Source organism: Eublepharis macularius, chromosome 6 (genome assembly GCF_028583425.1).
Source record: "Eublepharis macularius isolate TG4126 chromosome 6, MPM_Emac_v1.0, whole genome shotgun sequence".
NCBI lineage: Eukaryota > Metazoa > Chordata > Lepidosauria > Squamata > Eublepharidae > Eublepharis > Eublepharis macularius.
In genome coordinates this window covers 85557962-85578414 of record NC_072795.1, presented here as the reverse complement: position 1 = coordinate 85578414, position 20453 = coordinate 85557962, and positions in this window count along the sequence as shown.

Genomic DNA, 20453 nt, shown 5'->3' with positions numbered 1-20453 from the left:
GCCTTTTTTTGTAGTTCTTTACTCCTGGAGGTTCATTAGGCTTCATCATTTGGCTTTTAAGATGCTAGTTAAAACATTTTTGTTATTGCAAGCTCTTGGATGTTTATTTAATTGTTTGCTATTGAAATTATTGCTTTCTCTCTTTTTGAGTTGTTTTAGTTTGATTTCATTTTTGTCAAGTTGTTTTATTCTGCATACTGTTTTATGAATGATATTTTAAAAAGCTCTCTCATTTTCAAAGTTCCATCCATTCTCAGTAAGTCCAGTGGAGTTTGATCCTTATCCTTTTTAACCATTCAGAATAGAGATAGCATGGACCAAATTATAACAACAAGATGGCATAAATCTCAGATTCCATGATAATTTGGCTTCTAGTTTCCACTCATAATTTGTTAAATAATACGTCTGATGTGCTAGTAACATTAAATTTGCTAAGTGAAAGTATTAAACTTTGTTATCCCAGGTATAAGAAACATATTGTTATTACTATAGCTTTCTGTTTTCATTGGCTCATCATTACTTTCCAGTTCCACCACTTTTTCTCCGAAGAAGAATGGAAACCTAGGCGAGAGAACTGAATTTTTTGTGGTTTTCAACAATGTGGAAACCCCACTCAGAAACTGGTTAAACTAGACTCCTTACACTTTCATATGATGGTTCAATCTAAGAGTTGGTTTAAAGGTTACAGCAACAATGTGAAATGGTTTCTTTACTCCTTGTTTCTTACAGCATCACATTCAGTTCGTAACAGTGCCTACAGTTGCAACAGTGCCTACAGTGCTACCATACCAGGTCTAGTAGAGTTATCATGGGTGGCACAGTTCAATAGAGTGACTACAGTAGAAAGCTACAGGCTAAAGGTATCTCTTTTTAGAGGTACCTTTTCTGCCAGTTCTACTTAAGTGCTACAACATAAAATCAGCCACAGGGAAAGAGGCCATATGGACACAGCTTTTATTTCAATGCACTTCCTTTCCTTTCTCTTTCTAGCTCCTTTGATCCAATGATCTTGAACAGCAGATAAGGAGTCTTTATTTCTTTAAGGAAAATATGGTGGAGAGATGCTTGACCATGGCCAGCACAATTGTTGGGTCTCTATCCACCTAATGTACAAGAAAAACTTGGGGGTACAAAGATGAATTAAATATTTTTTTAAAATTTTTGTGCAAAGTGCTATTATAGATAATCCAATAAATACTGTATATAGATATCCAATAATCACATACAAATACACACACACGCACATTCAACCAAAAGTCCAACCAGTATCACTTCACCACAGGGTGATTACTTGAGACTTCCAGAGATGCAGTTCACAATGAATTAATCCTTTTTTTCTGTTCCCTTGAAAATTGCATTGGTTCCTGTGTGGAGTCTTTCCGGGAGACAACATGGTCTAGTAGTTATAGTTGGAAGCCAAAAATATGGCTGAAGAGCCTGATGAGTTTTGCCAGCTTGTAATCCCATTTCGGCAAAATGCTTTTTCAAAGGCTCATAACTATATTATACACTTTAAATTAATAATAAATCATTAAGTACTATAAACTATATTGCCCTATGGTATTATTAGTAAGTATAACAAACTAAAACTACTCACAGTTACTCCAACACCATAACACTCATCTCAAGGTCAATGAGTAGTCTGATGGACCATTGCCGTGAGTTGGCAATTAACATGACATCATTTAAACTGTTTGCTGCAGCCAGTGATTTACAATTTAAAGAGACAGTGTTGCTAGCACTGTAAATAGCAAGAATATTCAATTTCATTATTAAGACCATGAAGGGACAATGTATTCACTTTAAATATCCACTCAGATTCTCTTTGCTCTGTTGTAAATCATAATTCAAAGAGGTTTAATTACAGAAAGAACTGACACTTTGAAATTCCTTTCCTTATGGTCACATTAAGTGAAATGGGTTACTAATGGGGCGTCCATGATCTTATTTTTAATCCTAGAAATGTGTTCCTGAATTCTTACTTTCAAAGGCTGGGTTATACTGCCTACATATAGTTTCATACATGTATATTGAATCACAGAGACAACATTAGCTGTTTTACAATTGGAAAAATTGCTGAAAAGCGGTTTCCCTCTTGAAGGGTTCAGGATCTCATTAAGTTTCATTGACAGGTTACAAATAGAACAATTTCCACATGAGAAATGCCCCTTGGGGTGTGTGGTTGGAGGCTGACATTCCTCAAAGGCAGAATGTATAAGAATGTATTTTAGACTTCTGGTTTTTCAGTAGCCTGTTAATGGTCTTTCTTCACACCCACTTATATCTCCTAAAATATGCCAATGTTTGTGAATGACCTTAGTGATTTTCATGGAGAGGGGAGTATAGTCTAATGTTCATCTTATTTTACTGGTGGGTGGTCGATGTTTAGGAGCAAACAATATTTCTCTAGGGGTCTGTCCTGCTGTTCTCTGTGCTCTTTCTAGTACTCTATCTGGATATCCCTTATTGTAGAAGGAACTAGTTAAAAGTTTGCTCTCCCTCCTTTTTATCTTTTAATACAGTAGGAAGTAATTCAGTTAGAATAGGGGCAATTCATAATTTGCGATAAAAGTTATAATGAGGACTAGACATGGGCACGATCCAAAAAAAAATTCCGATCTAGCCATTCGTGGATCTGGGCTGCCGCCGAATGCAGGTAGCTGATTCTAACCAATCAAGTCTTGTTTCCGGTCCAGAATCGGGAATCAGGGAGGCCAAGGCGGGAGGGCGCCCCTCTGTTTTAGTGGCTTGGAGGCTGCCCGCGCCGTTCACCTGCTCCTCAAGACAAGGGGCAGCTGGCTTGCCCATGTGCCCCTTGTCCTGGGGAAAGACAAGCGGCACGGGTGGCCTCCCAGCCTCCCGCGCTGCCTTTTGCCTTTCCCCAGAACAAGGGGTGGCCAGCTTGCCCATGCACCCCTTGTCCTGGGGAAAGACGAACGGTGAGGGCGGCCACCCAACCACCTGCGCTGCCTTTTGCTTTTCCCACAAGCCGGCCACCCCTTGTCCTGGGGAAAGACAAATGGCACGGGCAGCCTCCCAGCCATCCGCACTGCCTTTTGCCTTTCCCCAGGATAAGGGGCGGCCAGCTTGCCCACGCGCCCTTTGTCCTGGGGAAAGATGAATGGCACGAGCAGCCTCCCAGCCTCCCGCACTGCCTTTTGCCTTTCTTTTGTGCCCATGGCTTCAGAACACCCCCTTCCCCCCTCCCTCCCCTGGGTTGCTGCTCCGTGATTGGAAGGAAGCCTGCTAATTAAGGAAAGCTGGGCTTCCATTCGTGTTTTGAGGGCGACAGAAGGAGGGCAAACACAGCTCATTCCCCTGACTCCGTTGCCCCGGAAATAAATTACTGGTGCCAGAGTGTCTGCAATTCCGAACAGAAACTGACCTATCCGATCAAGTCCCGAACAAGCAAACTCCCTACCGCTGGATTGGATGCCGTGGACGGAACCGATTAGCTGAGTCACGATGGCGCAAACACAAAAATCATGTTTTTTTTGAAATTGTAATTCAGATCGGGCCCATCTCTAATGATGACATTCCAATATCATATGGGACAGGGTGTCAACCTTTCTCAAATTGCATTGACAAAGTCTGTCCAAATAAGGCAAATTACAGTATCTCCCATGTAGGACTGCTGTGGGGGCAGTGTTTAGGCATGTGAGCACGAACGCTCTGCAGTAGCAAGGAATTGTTAGATTTTTAGATAGGCTGGAATGGTTGGAGGTGGAAGGATCCCTAAGAACTGGGTGGAACATACTCTCTGAGCTTGTATAACTGAGCTGGAGTAATCTAGATCTTTTATGTGTTTCTTGATAGTTAGTAAGGATTCACTTTCCCCAAGTTTCAATATATTGTCCTTTGCCGAGGCTAGAGCGTTTCTTGTCTATTTCTTGCATCCAATGAAAGTAGAATTGATCTTGGTTTAGCTCATAAAGCAAACTCTTCTTTGTGGAGAAAAAGACCTTTAGCCTATGTTTGAATGTATGCAGGCATGCTTTGGCCTCAATAGAGTCCTGGCCCAATTCTAATCTTAAAGCTATCCGAGCTATACATTTTGGGGCTCCTGTAATACATTGCAAAAAATCTAAATTCGCATTTACTCAGATAATCCATATTGAAGCTCCAAAAAAAGAACAATTTTATATTGAATATGTGCAAACCCCCTGGGATGTATTTTCGTCCCTTGTAGCGTTCAGTCGCTGACACAGAAGGCTTGATCTTATTTATTGCACATTTAAGATGGGATTGTCAGTTAAGATGGGGATCGAAAACTAGACCTAGGTATGGGAATTTGGATACTTGTTCTAATTGAACACCATCAGTTCTCCAAACTGAAGAGGTAGTTTTCTTGGCTTTAGAGAAGACTGTAACCTTTGATTTTCAATCATTGATCTTAAGTTCTTCAAGTTTACAGTATTTTGAGAAGTGACTTAGGAGTTTTCTCAGTCCATCCCGAGACTGGGATATAAGGATAGCATCATCTGCATAATCAAAAAGAGTCCAGTAGCACCTTTAAGACTAACCAATTTTATTGTAGCGTAAGCTTTCGAGAATCAAGTTCTCTCCGTCAGATGCATCTGACGAAGAGAACTGGTTTCTCGAAAGCGTATGCTACAATAAAATTGGTTAGTCTTAAAGGTGCTACTGGACTCTTTTTGATTTTGCTACCACAGACTAACACGGCTAACTCCTCTGCATCATCTGCATAAAGAAGTAGAATTAGTCCTTTTGAAGACAAATGGAGGCGGGGAGTGGAATTCTGCTTAAGAAAGGACAGTTGCAAGGTCATTCAGATACAGATTAAAAAGTACAGCCTTTCTTCACTCAAGGTGAAAATACTCTGTAAATTCTCTCTTTTCTCCATAGGGGACTTGAGCCACACAAGAGGAGTGGACATTTTTAATTAGCCAGAGCAATCTTTTATCGATTGAAATATGTTCCAGTTTTCTCCACCGTCTGCTCCTGGGTATGTTGTCAGATGCTCTCTTGAGATCTATAAATGCAACATACAGTTTACCTGTATGTGGGGAGGTGTATTTTTCAACTAAATGGGCTAAGATCAGGAAATGGTCTTGTGGTGCAAAGCCCTTCCTGAAGCCAATTTGTTCCCCTCCAAAGTTGTTATTTGAGATTATCCATTCCTCAAGTCTGAGGTATAGATATGAGGTATATAACTTTGCACTGATGAAAGACTAATAAGGTGGTAGTTTGCTGGATCAGACATGGAGCCTTTTAAAAAGATTGGAATGACAATAGAATGTCAAATTGGGGGAAAATTGGATCTAAAATCATAGCCCATCAGGGAGGTGTAAGGTCCTCAAAGGAGCAGTTACACTTACGTTTCATAATAGGCTTTTCTTTAATGAGCAGGGGAGAGTCTTTAAATTGTACAAAATTGTGTTCTAAAATGGGTTATTGAATGCTTAATTATTAAAGGTCATTATTGAAATCAACACTTTTAAGATTTCTAGCCCCCCCCCCCAAAACTGGTAAAAGACTAAGTATCCACCCCTGTCCCAACCTTAAAACAAGTTAAAACAGCTAAAAACAGATTATTGAAATCAATGTTGTTGAGATTGCTACTGCTCTCTGCTGGGAAAAGACTGAATATCCATCCCTGTCTCAACCTTAAAAACAAGTTTAAAACAGTTAAATTAATAGTCAATGCACTAATTTCTTCCAGGTGCATTAAAAGAATTATAACCAAACCTGCAAACCACCGTCTAGAATAGTCACTTGCTTTCTGACTGGGATTACACATTTAACAATTAGGCATTGGATTGCACGTTTAACACATGGATGTTATGTTTATGTTTACTCATAAACATAAATTATGTAAATCACACTCACTCAGTTTCATAGAACTTATTCCCAGATGGAGGTGCATATGGGTTTTTGAACTGAATTCTCTTTCTGTGAAGTTGCCCGTTTGTCACAGGACACAGATTAGGGAATATTAGAATTGAGGTCATTTACATACATTAATTGAGTCTGAGAACACTAAAGATGGATATGACTTTAGGAGCCTATTTTACTCTGGGTTAAGTTGTAGCTGGGAAAATGAAACTTTTATATTTATTTTCTCCTTTGCAATACAAGGTTGCTGACTAAGCTTCTCTGGGACCTTGAGGAACAAACCAGACATAATCACTGCAGAGCTGTGTGACCTAAAACTGGGTCTGCAGCCCAATTGCTATAACAGTGAAGAGGGTTGACTTCACATATATTAGAAGCAGGGGTTTTATAATCTTCCTTACCTGTACTTTTTGAACAAAAACTGCTTTATAACAGTTTTTTCCCCTTCTGATGAAGTTCTGAGGCCTGAACAAACACCTACTAGAAGACAAATGGGTATTACCAGGGCTTCACATTAAAAAAAAATATAGGTAGAAGTTCAGCACCTCCTCACTGGCACCCCTAATACATGTTAAACTGCCAACCTTGTAGCTATTTAATAGATGATGCAGTTCTGACACATCCTTTGCCACTGTCATATCCAATTTGGCCTTAAATAGATGGAAACAAATATTTTTTAATTCTTTTGTATAACTATGGCAGAGAAAAGTTCCAATCCAACTGTTCTTGTTTACAGGCATAACAGCTAGATTGCATGCATGTATGCCATTGATGCAACAGCTTCATGATTCATTATATGACACATTGGACCCCCCTCTGAGCACGTACATCTGATTTTGGATCACATGAATATCAGCAGATAGAAGGCCATTTACTCCAGTTTTGCAGCCAGTGAAACAAGGAACTTAAGGCTGCAATCCTAAGAACACTTTCCTAGGAGTAAGCTTCATTGAATTAAATGAGAATTATTTCTGAGTAGATGTGTTTAGGATTGCTCTCCAGCAGTAATACTAAGTAGAGTTACTCCTTTCCAAGTCCATTGAATTCAGTGGGATTAGAAGAGTGTAACTGGGCTTAGGATAGCAAGATGCAGGTCCAGTAGCATCTAAAAGACCAACTAGGTTTCCAGGGTATGAGCTTTCAAGAGTCAATGCTCTGTTCAAAGGGAGCTCTGACTCTCAAAAGCTCATGCCCTGGAAATCTAGTTGGTCTTTAAGGTGCTACTGAAGCTGAATCTTGCTCTTCTACTACAGACCAACATGGCTATCCACTTGAAATTGTCTGCTTAGGATGGCACTGGAGGGAGCATGACTAAAGCTTCAACTTACTTGTTGTAGTGCCTTGGGTAAGCAGGCATTCAGTTTTTCTATAGAAGAAAGGCAGTGCAAGATGTCAAACCCTTTGCATTCTATGGCAGTGTGCAAACATATATAAAAACTCTGACTTTAGCTTTCCTTTGTAGGAACTGAGTTGCTTTGTAGAGTGAATGGCAATACAATGTCTGTGACAGACATGTGGTGTCAATTAAGAGCACCCACCTCCCTATCACTTTTAGTTTTATTATGCCTTTTTATGGCTTTTTATAAGGATAGGGAAATGGGTACTCTCAGAACAAATGATTGCCATATGGATAATATAAAGTACCACAGAGTGTCATATCTTACCTTATATATCATTCAAAAGCACCATGAAACCAACCATACCATAAAGTACCCCAAGTTTCTTTCTGTTAGTTGTTGGATACGATCCTCTCTATAATTCTTTAGTTTTTTTTTTAAAAATCCTTATTTTTAGAAATTTCCTTCCAGCTCAGCAATTAGACGTAAAAATGTTCACACACCAAAGTGGAGTACTTAGAGAGATCATTAATTCAGGGCTTTTTTTAAAGGGGGCTTTTTTTGGGGGGGGGAATACTCTCGTGCAATGTGATTTATAACTAATAGTCCAAATCCATTAATGTAGTGAAGCTGTATAGTTCAAACAATGGATTATACTGCTGTAGCTGGAGGGGAATGTTATCCCTGGCAGTAACGTAATCTCGTTCTCCGCCCACACACATGCACATGAGAAATGAAGAAGGCCAAGTATAAGGTTGCCCTTGCATTTGCTATACCTTCCTTAGTCCTCATAAGCACAGAACCTATGTTCTCATATAGTTGTGCTCACAAAACAGGTAGCAACTAGAACAAAGATATCGCTCTATTCTCTGCACATGTGTGCCCCCCCTGTTTCCAGAAAGGCATCCTCTTCCTTCAAGAGCTGTGTGACACGGAGGCATTGGACATCATGGAAAGACAGTAATGAGAAAACTGCAATGTTGCCTGTCTGACTGTTGCACAGCTGTTTAAGTCAGAGAGCTTCTGGGTGGAGTGCCAGCTCTATTTGCTTTTTTTAAAATGGAGAAATGGGAGTAATATCTACACTACAGTATTTTGATACATTGGCTGAAATTGACAATTTTCACATATGTATTTCCTGCCTACTTTGGTTCCCACTGGGGAGGAAAGTGGGGTATGAATGAAGTAAATCAATCAATGTTCCCTGTTTACTGATAGGACTCTGACATTTACCTTGCTGGAGGTTGTACTTAGGGGGACTTAGAATGGAGACCTATGTACTGTGCATTACCATAGTAAAGTCTGGATCCAAGTGTCCAGATTGGCAGGGTCAAGGTAGGGGGCCATCTTCCTGGCTAGTCTGAGTTTATAGAAAGCATTTTTTGCCAGCTGCCTTAACTTGCTTTTCTAGTAGTAGTGCTGGATCCAATTTAACCCCATGGCTCTTCTGCAAGGGTCAGACAAACTCCATCAATAGAAGGATTACAATATCCTTCAAGTTCTCTGCCTTCCAAACAAGCATTATTTCCATCTTGTCTGGTTTCAGTTTTAATTTGTTCGCCTTCAGCCATTTGACCACAGCTGTCAGGCAGCAACTCAAGATCTCTACTGCATCCCATGGTGGTTTGGATAGTGAGATATAGAGTTGAATGTCATCTGCATATTGATGGCATCCAACTTTATAGCTAGGAATGAGATCTCCTAAAGGCTTTATATAACAGTAGCAACAGATCCTCATAGCTTATGTCTCAGAATTGGACTGGCATTGCCTTCTTGGGGCAGCTGGCAGGATTTCCCTAATGGGAGGAGATCCTGGAAGTATACCTAGCCTAGGAAACAGCAGGGCCATTTCTGACCTTTCATTCTGGCTTTTCCACATCTATTCCTACAACATAAGAGACGAGGTGAGTGGTTTCCTGTTTGGGGTACTTCTGCAAGGTTCTTAATTTTGAGGAAAATCTACATGCAGTTCTGTGCGCATTTTCCATGTACTAACATGGAGATTAAATCAGAAGTTGCCTTAATAAGGAGGAGAGGAGAATGTAAGCCACTTTGTGTCTCCATTGGTGTGGAAGGTAGAGTATAAATGAAGTAAATAAACAAATCCTGGATACAGCCAACAATGGTGCCTCTTCCTTCCTCTCCTTTTGTTGAACTCTTATCATGAAATAACAGTGTTTTGTTGTTCTGTATAAATGGCTGCCAGATATAGTGGATAGGGAAATACAACATGCCATGATATGAGGCAAGTTTTATTATAAGGAGAATAAATAAATAGATGATTGCTACATTGCTGCCAATTTCGGAAGCAACTATATGTTTAGAAAAATTGGTCCTGACAATAAGGACAACTGAGTATCTGGAACGCCAACTTGGGGAAACTACCAGATGTTTTAATCCAGGATCAGTAATGTCGGCAATGTAATGTTATTCTAAATACTTACCAGAAAAATGGAAATACTGGCTTACTCTATTGACCTACCATGAAGAAGAAGATCAAGGCAAAGTTTGTATTTTGAAGTGGCTATCAGTGAGAATCAGGCACCCTACAATTCAAAGTTCATTTCATAGTCAAATTTACTAGCTGACTTCATGCAGTTTCATGAGCTCTTTTATCTACAATATGAATTGCAAATGGTAGATAATCTAAATGGTGGATAGTAATCTAAAACTACTACTACTTAATAGTAGTGGTGGTGGTGGTGGTAGTAGTAGTAGTGGTGGTGGTGATGATGGTGGTAGTAGTAGTAGTGGTGGTGGTAGTAGTAATAATAGTAGCAATGACCTGCTTTCTGAGGATTGAGATAATGACTGAGATGTGAAATACTTTGAACAAAAGTAACATTCTTCTAAGCCTGTGATTGGTGCTTCAACACATGCTTTTAGAAGTCATAGATATAAGCTGTACAGTGGCCATAAGGCATGCAATTCATAATATAGTGTTAGTTTATGAGTTATCTGATTGAGAGATATTGATGTATGATTGTTAGTGGTGTGTAGTAAGAGAAAGGCAATATGTAAGGGAAGGGAGCCTGTTAAAATATATCATAAAAAGTATGTAGTAGTACTGGGCATTTTGCTTGGTTTCCTCATCCTCAGTGGGTAATCAAGATTAGAGTTAAAATTAGTGTGGATTCAAGTATGATTTTAAAAAAAACCAGGGTCAATTCTGTAACTTACAATGTCACTGTAACTGGTTAGGATGGCATTGAATAAAAACTATATAAATGGTATTATTATAAAAAACTCTATCAAGTCCTATATACTTGATTAAGAATAATATTTTCTTAGTACTGAATTCATTTCATGGCACTGCAGCCTTAAATCTTGAGAGAGTTGTAGAAAGCAAGTTGTAATTTTGCAAAGTCAATGGGGCACTTCTATAGAAGGAAGAGGCAACAAAGGAACAGAACTCCCTCTGCATCTGCCAAAATCTCACTGGAAGGAAAAGCAAGCCCTCTCCCAAGAGCCATTTTGTATCCTTCAGGACAACTATCAGAATTGCCTTACATTTATTGTTCCATGAAGAATTCTTGCCTGGCTGTTTATAAGGAACAAGGCAGTGACATATTGTGTAAACAGACATACATTTTCCAGGACAGGATGAAGAAATAGAAAAGGAAATCAGAATCACACCAGAACACACAAATCACTTTAAGAAGTTAAATGTCTTAAGGTAGGGATATTCAGAGACCCTGTGCTAGGAAAGGCTTTATTTATGAAGTCACCCATTTTTTTCTTTAGAGTATTACAGCCTCCACATGGTCCGATAAACCTGTGAGGGGTTTAACTCTTGCCTCTATCATGTCCCTAGTTTGACCAGGCCCTTTTACAAATGAGTGCTAGCCATCCAGCCATGAAATATGCTGTGAGGGGAAAGTAGCATAAGTGAAAAATTTAAACTGTACCTCCCCTCCCTCAAGCACTGCTACTCCAGTCAAATTTGAAAACCAACCTCTTGATATTTTAAACATGTTGTGTATAGCAGTTTGTCAGATGGCCCACTATAAAGGAGAGGTGGTAGACATGTACACTGAAAAAATTCCCTTTCAGTTTCAAACGAGGATGGGGCATTGCCAGCTCAGATCTACTCCATTTGGTTTTTTTTTCTGTATCATGGATTTTGGCCTCCTTCTTTGCAACGAGGGCTTCCAGGCTCTTTGGGGTTAGCTGTTTTGCACCTAATGGCACCAAAATCACACAGTATGCGGTCCTCTTTCTAAGCCACCAACGCACTGTTTTTCCTCAGTTACAGTACACAAACACACAACAACAGACCCTGAAGAAAGTGAGCGTTGGCAGGTGCACACTATAGCAGGAAACTGGCTGGCAAAGGGGTAGTGGGGCGGTGATGGCATTAAAAACAATTCTGCTTTATGTTCATTTTTTTCATTTTATAGTGCCAATAAATTATCTTTGCATACTGTTTTGCTTGTTGGTTCCATGTTTCCTTGTGCTTGTGAGGGAGTGTTCTGGCATTAACAGCTGCTGGGGGGAGGGGGGAGAGAAGAAGCAATCTTAAACAGGCCTACTCTAATGTAAGCCCCATGTTTTTCAATAGTGCTTACTCTCAGGGAAGTATCTTTAGAATTGCAGCCTATGATAGAAGTCTATCAGGGCTTTTATCAAGTTAGAGTGATTGAACAGAACACATGCACCCCCCTCCCTGTGGTACTTTTCCAAATAACGACTGACCATCCAAGTGCCCTGATGGGGTGGAGAAGACCAATCAGTGCCTGGGAAGCACTGCAAAACAAACTAAGATGCACCCCCCCATAAACAGGTCTACTCAGGTGTAAGTCCCATGTTATTCAATAGTGCTTTCAAGTCTTCACTGTTTTCTGCTGGTAACATGGTGTCATCTGCATATCTCAGATTGTTAATGTTCCTTCCACCAATTTTCAATCTACTTTCTTCTAGATTTAATCCAGCTTTCCTTATGATATGCTCTGCATAGAGGTTGAACAGGAAGGGAGATAATATGTATCCTTGTCTGGCACCTTTGCCAATTGGAAAGCACTCTGTTTCCCCATATTCTGAAGCCTCTTGTCCAGAGTACAGGTTGTGCATTAAAACAATCAGCTCTTGTGGCACCCCCATTTCTTTTAACACTATCCATATTTCATGATCCACACAGTCAAAAGCTTTGCTGTAATCTATAAAGTATAGGTTAATTTTTTCCCTGAAATTCCTTGGTATGTTCCATTAGCCATGGTAAATTTGCAATGTGATTTCTCGTGCCTCTTCCTTTTTTGAATCCAGCTTGAACATCTGGCATTTCTCATTCCATATATGGTATGAGTCTTTGCTGTAGCATTTTGAGCATCCCTTTGTTTGCATGAGAAATTAACTCAATGCAACTCTTTGGCACCCCCCTTTTTTGGAATTGGAATGTAGACTGAGTTTTCCCATCTATGGGCCATTGTTTTGTTTTCTGTCTTTATTGACAGATTCTTGTTAAGATTTTGATGAATTCAATTTCTGTAGCTTGAAATAGCTCTATTGGTATTCCATCTACTCCAGGTTGTTTTCAACAAAAAAGATGGCAAATATATACATAATCTTTTAAAAAAGGTCCCCAAATATCTAAATTTTGCTGAAGCTGTAAGTTCAATCCATTGAATTAAGGGAAGTGGGCATTTGTTTTTCCAATGCTGTAATATTAATCTTTAAGCCACAGTAAGGAAAAGGAGGGGCATTAAGTGGCCTTTAAGTGCCAAGAGACATTTCTGCCCATGTGACTATCAGGGCTTTGAGGATGGGGTCAGTTAAGACACACCATCCTTCCATTTGTTATGTAGGATATATTTGACCCATAGCGATCAAGAGGCCAAGGCTATAACATTAGGATATACAGTAACAACTTTGACTTTGATATGAAGTGCATCTATCTTTCCCAGTAGTATCATTGTTTAAAAGATCATCACAGTCAGAAAACGTCTTCAAGACATTATTTTCCTTGAGAAAAAGATTTTCTTTTCATTTTCATAGTTTTAAATAATGCCACCCACCTGTTTGTATGGGAAATTGGCTAAAATACCAGCAAGCTAGTCTTGACTCTGAGTATGTGGCTAGATGTTGGCCAGGAACATCATTCTTTATAAGTCCATTGTATACCATTTCTAGGAATAGATGTTACCCAGGTTTTATAACAGACATTGTGCTTGCCTGATTTTTGTCAATGTCTGTACACTGATATCTGATCAGGATGCTTCCCCCCTCCCAAGATAGCTATGTTTGCTATGGCTACCATGAACATTGGAATCAAACTTGCTTCCTGATGCTATCATTAGTAGCCTGTTGTGGATACCATCAGATAAAGTAAGGCCCTCTTAATGTAATTGGGATTGTAGTCTCTAATTGTAAAACTCATGTTGTGATAAATATTTTATAACCAAACTTCATCCTGGGAGATTACTTTTGTTTGCTTGAATTAAAAATTGTCACAAGGAAGACCCAAGGGTTGGAATCTGACACAAACAATGAACAAGCAGGAGAGGAGCAAGCTGGAGGTGGCTTGGGATTTTTTTTTACTGTATCCAATTACCAAGCAGGAGGAGTAAGCCACTTCTCCATTTCAAACTATTCATTCAGATGACCGATTGCAATAAAATCTTTTAAAATGTTGCAGGCTGTCCCCACGATTCCCCACCATCCATGCAATAGTTGTGTAGCTTCACATCTCAAAGGCCTTTCCTCATAATCAATTTTGGATTTATTTATCTAAAATATTTATAAGCCCATCTTCCTCCTGAGCATCTCAGGACCCAAGGCAAGTGACAGTGGAGAATGCCATCAAGTCATAGCTGATTTATGGCAATCCCTGCTATAGTTTTCAAGGCAAGAGACTAACGGAGGTGATTTGCCATTACCTGCCTCTAAAACCCTGGTCTTCTTTTATATCCTTGCCAGTAAGCCATAAGTGAAGGAGCCCTGGTAGGCTGCTTCAGAAGCATAGAGTAGCCACTGAAAAGTCCCGTTTGTTGCCAAACATGTGTTATGTTGGTTTTAAGACTAAGACCACAAAGAGTGCAATTGCCACATAGAAAGTTACTTTTGGGAATTCCACTCCCCCCATTCAGGGTGTCATCTGAAGAGTGTTCCTTCAGTGTTCTTCTGACGAGTATATCTTTAAGATTTTTTGCTCTCTTAAAGGTGAGTATGGGGTTAGACTCATATCTTGGAATCTCTGACAAAAGGGGCCAATATTTTTCAATTATATTTCTCACTCCTGTAAAGGTACAGTCATAGGTGAAAGGGATGACCATGTGTTGTAATTACGGATCCTAGGTGTTAATAAAGATTCACTGGGTGTGTTACTTGCTTTATAAAAGGCTTGCTTAAGAAACTTAGCGGAATATTGTCTGTTCTTTAACTGGCTCATTAGTATGTTGGCTTGTCTATAAAAATCTATATCCTGACTACAGTTCCTCCTACATCTGAGAAAAAGGCAAGGGATTTTTTTTTCAGGTGAAAAGGCTGAAAACTATCACCAGCTTGAAGTGAATTAGCATCTGTGGGTTTTCTGTAAAGAGCTGTGTGTATCAGCTTGTTTTCTTTCTTTACAAGTACATCCAAAATATTAATCCCAGCTCTGTCATAATACATTTCAAATTTAATGCTGTTATATATGGTATTGATAAACTGGCCAAACTGAAGGAGATCGTCTGAGTCTTTCCAAATGATGAAAATATCATCCAAATAATGTTTGAAAAGGATAACACTATAAATAATACTATAAATGCTATGTCCCTTGAGGGTAAGGTTGTTCTCTAATCTATCCATAAAAAGATGTGCCAGTTCAGGAGCAAATCCGCATGCCATAGCTGTGCCTGAGATTTGCCAAAAGAATTGGCCCTGAAACCAAAAATGCTTCTTTTTCAAACAAGGGCCTTTTTGCACACAAGATATTTGCCACATTTGGCTCCATACCTTTGGGTTTTCTTCCGGACTCATGCAGAAAAAGCACAGGCAGAAAACTCAGAAGAGAACCTTTGAAATGCCGCATTGAAATCTGAAGGGGGAACTAATTATCTGGAATTTGGAAGAAAGCCTGAAGAGGAATGGAGCCAAGTGGGGCAAAAATCGCCAGTGCAAAAAAGGCCATAATTTGGCTAGTTGGCATAAAAAGATGTGGGTGGACTAGAATAACATTCCCTCATATCAAAATGTCTAGCAAGAGGTCCAGAGCTTCATCCTATGGAATGTTTGTACAGAGGGAAACAACATCCATAGTAACAAAAATAGCTTCCTCTATTATCTCCTAGATGTTGTTAATGTGATTTTAAAAAATCCATGGTGTTTCTCAAATAGGATGAAATCTTAGGGACAAAGGTTTTTAAAAAATAATCTAATGTATGTATTTTTAATTAAACTTATGCCAGTGTTTTTAATTCATATTTTTAGATATTTTCTACATTTTTCCCCTGTTGTTCCAGCCTCCTTGGTTACCCTTGGTTTGCAAGGTTGGTATTTTTCTCCCCTTTTTGTTGTCCTTAGCAGCTACTGAAGGGACTTCAAAATAGGAGTGACATGATCTCTCCAGATAGCCCCAGATAACAATGGGCTGCCACATTTTGCCATCAACTCCAGAGTCTGGATCATCTTCAAGAGCAACCCCATGCAGAGTGTATTACAGTTACTGAAACATGGTTCAGTATGGCTGGATCAGGCACCCTCAAGTGGGGGCCAACTTCCTAAGTATACGTAATTGTGTATAAAGGCTTGGGAGAGGTCTATACTGGAAATTTATTTCTCCAGCAGGAGACCAGGATCCAACAACACTCTCCCAAGCTTCTAACAGAGTCTTTCGTACACAGTCATAAATCAGGAGCTGCACGGATTTGTGTGCATTATGGTGGAACTGAAGTGCTCTATCAGTCTACTATTTACATAGAGGGCAGCATTTAGAAAGCAAAGGGAGAGATGACTATCCTCTCTTCCTTGTGTTTCATGATACATGCATTTGTTTGAGAGATGATATTTCAGATTATGTGTCATAAGGATGCATGAAAAATGCTCTTCATGTGTATTGTGTTTTGCTTTTTAAAATATAAAATATGTTCAAGAATGGTACTTTTGGCCTTGCTGTGAATCCCCACTCCTGGAACCTGAAATGGTGCCTTTGTCTATAAAGAAGCTGAACTGGATTCATGCATAAAGATGTGTGTAAGTCATTCATCTCTCTTTTTTAAAAGAAATGACGCGGTATGTAATTTTTTCCCTTAGCTCTTAGCAGATTCCTGACAACTTTATTTTTGTAGCTGACTTTCAGCAGATTCAACACATTGCAGTCTCCCTAAGTGTCAGGCTGTGGGTGGTCTGCTGTGTTCCGAGCATCTCTAGCCAAATGTGAATAGAAAACAGCTTTTTGTTCCACAGATTTTTGGACTTTAACCTTAACTACTTACCAGGATATAATCATCTACACATTCCCCATTGCCAGTTCATAAGTGATTATGTTGCCCAGTGCTGCAGCTGGAAAGAAACAAATTCTCTCCAGTGGCTAATTAATCGGCAACATCATAGCAAGAAGGTAGCTCCTCATTTTGATTCACATTGTGTTGACTTGCATCTTTTTACATTGGCAGAATAGCCACAGATTGTTTCTTTCAGTGGAATATGATTGTTCTAGGAAGAGTTGTTTCCTTGCAACTAGGAGGCCAACTTCTGTTCCATTCTATGCCACATTAAACAAACAGAAAATAGCTTACCATTTTAAAATCCTGGCATCCTAGGAATCATTTGTATATTATGACTGAAGATCAAACAGAATCATGAAAGGGTTTGTTTTAGAGCAATCCCAAGAGGTAAGAGGACTCTGCTTTTAGAAGGAACAGAGGTTACTTCTACTTGGGGATGACTCCCCCATTGTATTCTCATTGCTGCTGTGAATGCAGAGACATTTGCAGTGGCAACAGAGCCTCCATCTATGGTTTCTCCTCGTACCTGCCGTTTCCACTCCTATCCCCCACATGCATTCTGTCAGCTTAAAAAACAACATGGTAGGCTATATTGTCATATTACTATATTATTACAATGTTATAACAGTATACCTATTACCACCGAGAGGGTTCAGGAACCTGGGAACTCTTAGTGACAGTGCTAGGTGAGCAAGGCAATGTGCAGCTTGGCCTGCACATGGTAAGGCAAGGAAGATGGCAATAATGCCCAGCTTGGCCCACCCCGGGCTCTGCACAAGGTGAGGAAGGGAGTATCCTGACCAGCCAAACCCCAGGCAAGCTGAGGAAAGCAGTGCCCAGCTAATTGGTTAGGCAAGCTGCCTCTTCCTTCTTCCTTCATCATTTGGGAGGCTGGGGCAAGGTCAGATAGACTGGGGCAGGGACAGGTGGAGATCTTTTCTGGCTTTTTAAAATTCCCACAGAGTTTTTTGGTCCCAGTCTGTCCATGCTCATAGGATTGTTTTGAGGATAAAATAGAGGAGAGGAAAATGATGAAAACTACTTTGGGTCCCTATTGAGGAGAGAGGCAGAGTACAAATGAAGTAAATAAATATAGCTGAAGATGGGAGAGCAGATAAAAAGTTAAGTTGGTGGGAGGGAAGGGGGATGAGGACATGGGAAAGGGAAATAGTGTGCAGGAGGAGATAAAGGGGGAAATAAGGTGTTCTCGCAAGTAGAGATGGGCACGAATGGAAAAAAAAATGAACATGATGTTCGTTGTTTGTTGCCATCCACAAACAGGGACTCACGAACAACCACAAACATGGCCCTGTTCACGAACATGTTCATGGTTGGCTGTTCGTGGGGGCCAGCAGGCTCTCCTCCAGCCATCATCCAAGTTTGGTCAAGATTCCTACTGCACCACTCCCAGAAACCTGACCTGAGCAGGCAGCAGGAAAGGTACCAATAATAAATAATAGCTTGGCCCAGAGCCTGGCAGCAGCCCTGAAACTAGAAGGGGTAGATCCCTATCCCACCACACACAACGAAAATCCAAGCTCCAATGCACGCGCTCTATCAAAATGCCAACAGCAACTGTCTCTCCCTCTCCACTGTCTGCAAACTAAGCCAGAGCTGGGAGCCCCCCGCCCCCCTGGTCTTTGCTCCCTTGAAACAAATTTGGAGCTCCACACTTAGAAGAAAGACCTGCCTATCAAGCTAAATTTCTAAGCCCAATTTAGCTTGATAGGCAGGGTTTCCAGGGCAACAGCAGGAGTTCAGACAAAGTTCAGACAATCCCTGCCTAAGTTGCCAAGGGAATTGACTGCAGGTGCCAGACTGTCTGGCTCGACAAACCGCAATGAATGAGGCTTGTAATGACCACCTGTTCATTTAGAATGGGGCCTCACAAACAGCTTGTTCACGAACAGCAGATTCGGTTGTTTGTGGATTTTTGTTTGTTTGTATTGCTGTTTGTGCCCATCTCTACTTGCAAGTCCTTGTAGGTTCTCCACTGTGCAACTGCTCCCAGCTCAGTGACTGATACTGAACAACTGGGCCATAGTTTTCCAGGGTGGAGGGGGTAGGGAAGGAGGGAAAATGGGGGTAGATAAAGATAAGTTGGCTAGTGTATAGGAAGGAGTCTCTGAGAAGGAGGTAGGAAAAGAAGACAGGCTATGGAGGATTTCAGGGAACAAAAAGATGAAATAGTGGGGTGGAGGAAATGAGATGCCCCTAGAAGTTCTTGCAGGTCCCACTTGTAGCATTCTAATTATGATAATGTTTGGTAAACAAACTATGTTTCTCTAAGCCAAAAACAATTCATAAGCAACCAGTTTCTTTGCTAAAACTGCTGCCCATTACTTTCCAGGGATGCACCATTTTGCACATTTACTAAAAGAAGTCCCAGGAATACATTTCCTTTGAAAAGTGTGTGCCACACACCCACGTTGGCACTCACATTGTCCCTCCCTCACCAAAACTAGTGGGGCAGGTGGCGAACTGACAGATATTATACAGACCAAGTTGAGGGGGGGGGCATGGCTGCTGATGTTTGTGCATCTTTTCCAGGGTCCTCTTCTCCTTCTTCAGGACTCCTGGGAAAGTTTATTCCTGGGTTTTAGGACCCACATTATTTAAACACTATACAGTTTGAGAGGCTGCAATGGGGAGAAATGTATCATGAGTTAGAAGCAATATTAATATCTACAAATGTGTAAAAACAAGCATTTGGAAATGTGAAAAACAATTCATTTCTACCAATTTGAAAAAAAAAATCTTTTAAAATATTTCTAAATATTTTATACTTTCTAAATATTTTATAGTGATTTTAAAAGAAATTTGAAGATTTCCATTGAAATTTTATTGTGGTAGGTTTGAGCTTCTTGCCTCGAAGTCAGTGAAACAAGAAATTGTGGGTAGCATGGATAAAATACCACAATTTCTTCTGAGAGCAAAGTCTTCCATTTGATTTCATCTTCACATCTTTTCTTCCATGTTTGCAATATGCCACAGTATTCATTTTCTCCTAATCACATAGATCTGTTTTGTGGCTCCCCAAGGAACCATCAGGAGGAGATGAAGAGCACCGGGTAAATCTTGTTTTACTATGTGACCTGGTTTGTGTTATAGAGATTCAGTGCACATGAAATGGCTGGACATTTGTCTAGTGGCTAACGTAAAAAGCATTGTATCAGAAGACTTCAGAGACTCGGGTAGTTACATTTGAGGGAGGGGGAAGTAGCTACAGCTACTAAGGACTTCTTGGTTATGCCACATAAGGATCATGGTTATTCATGCTCTGATCACATAGACTGCTGCAATGTGGTCTATGTGGGACTGTCTTTGAAGATAGTTCAGAAGCTTCATTTCTCAGAACATGGTGCTAACCTTGCTTTTTGGCATGAATGATAGGAATCCTTTCTATTCATTTTGAAAGATTTACACTGGTGGTCAGTGATCCATCTTCAGGCTAGGGTTGCCAGCCTCTAGCTGAGACCCGGAGATCTGCAATTACAACAGACAATAAGAGATCAATTTCCCTGGAGAGAACTGCTGCTTTGGAGGGTGGACTCCATGGCATTATATCCCATTGATGTTCATCCCTTCCCCATGCCCTGCCTTCTTCAAGGTCCACCCCCAGATCTCCAAGAATTTCCCAACTTGGAGATGGCAACCCTACTTTAGGCACAATGTTGGTTTTAATCTTTAAAACTCTATAAGGACTAAAAGCAAGTACTTGAAGAACTGTCTTCTCTTGTACGAACCTGCCCACTGCTTAGGAACATCTTTGGAGATCCTGGTTCATATTCCTTCACCTTCTATAGTAAATTGGGTGCCAACAGAAGACAGAGCCTTC